This window comes from Homarus americanus, unplaced genomic scaffold, assembly GCF_018991925.1.
Source record: "Homarus americanus isolate GMGI-L3 unplaced genomic scaffold, GMGI_Hamer_2.0 scaffold56481, whole genome shotgun sequence".
NCBI classification, from domain to species: Eukaryota; Metazoa; Arthropoda; class Malacostraca; order Decapoda; family Nephropidae; genus Homarus; species Homarus americanus.
The window spans coordinates 92,328-93,713 of NW_024746201.1; positions in this window are offsets into that span (position 1 = coordinate 92,328).

Sequence of the window (1,386 nt, forward strand, 5' to 3'; positions counted from 1 at the left end):
GTGTGTCTTCCTGTGTGTCTTCTCCTGTGTGTGCCTTCCTGTGTGTCTTCCTGTGTGTCTCCCTGTGTGTCTCCTGTGTGTCTTCCTGTGTGTCTTCCTTTGTGTCTCCTGTGTGTGTCTTCCTGTGTGTCTTCCTCGTGTGTCTCCTTTTGTGTCTTCCTTTTGTGTCTTCCCTGTGTGTCTTCCTGTGTGTCTTCCTGTGTGTCTTCCCTGTGTGTCTTCCTGTGTGTCTTCCTGTGTGTCTTCCTGTGTGTCTCCTGTGTGTCTCCCCTGTGTGTCTTCCTGTGTGTGTCTTCCTTCTTTTGTGTCTTCCTGTGTCTTCCTGTGTGTCTTCCTGTGTGTCTTCCTCCTGTGTGTCTTCCCTGTGTGTCTTCCTGTGTGTGTCTTCCTGTGTGTGTCTTCCTGTGTGTCTTCCTGTGTGTCTTCCTGTGTGTCTTCCTGTGTGTCTCTCCTTGTGTCTCCCTGTGTGTCTTCCTTGTGCCCTCCTGTGTGTCTTCCTGTGTGTCTTCCTGTGTGTCTTCCTGTGTGTCTTCCTGTGTGTCTTCCTGTGTGTCTCCCTGTGTGTCTTCCTTTTGTGTCTTCCTTTTGTGTCTTCCTTGTGTCTTCCTGTGTGTCTTCCTGTGTGTCTTCCTTGTGTCTTCCCTGTGTGTCTTCCTGTGTGTCTTCCTGTGTGTCTTCCTGTGTGTCTTCCTGTGTGTCTTCCTGTGTGTCTTCCTGTGTCTTCCTGTGTGTCTTCCTGTGTGTCTTCCTGTGTGTGTCTTCCTTTGTGTCCCTGTGTACCTCCTGTGTGTCTCTCCTGTGTGTCTTCCTGTGTGTCTTCCTGTGTATGTCTCTCTCCTTTGTGTCTTCCTGTGTGTCTTCCTGTGTGTGCTTCCTCTCCTGTGTGTCTTCCTTCTGTGTGTCTTCCTGTGTGTCTTCCTGTGTGTCTTCCTGTGTGTCTTCCTGTGTGTGTCTTCCTGTGTGTCTTCCTGTGTGTGTCTTCCTTGTGTCTTCCTTTGTGTCTTCCTGTGTGTCTTCCTGTGTGTCTTCCTGTGTGTCTTCCTGTGTCTTCCTGTGTGTCTTCCTGTGTGTCTTCCTGTGTGTCTTCCTGTGTGTCTTCCTGTGTGTCTCCCTGTGTGTCTTCCTTGTGTCTTCCTTTTGTGTCTTCCTGTGTGCCTCCCTTTGTGTCTTCCTGTGTGTCTCCTTCCTGGTTGCCCTCCTGTGTGTCTTCTTCCTTTGTGTCTTCCTGTGTGTCTTCCTTGTGTCTTCCTTCTTTGTGTCTTCCTTGTGTCTTCCTGTGTGTCTTCCTGTGTGTCTTCCTGTGTGTCTTCCTGTGTGTCTTCCTGTGTGTCTTCCTGTGTGTCTTCCTGTAAATTTCCTGTGTGTCTTCCTGTGTGTCTCCTGTGT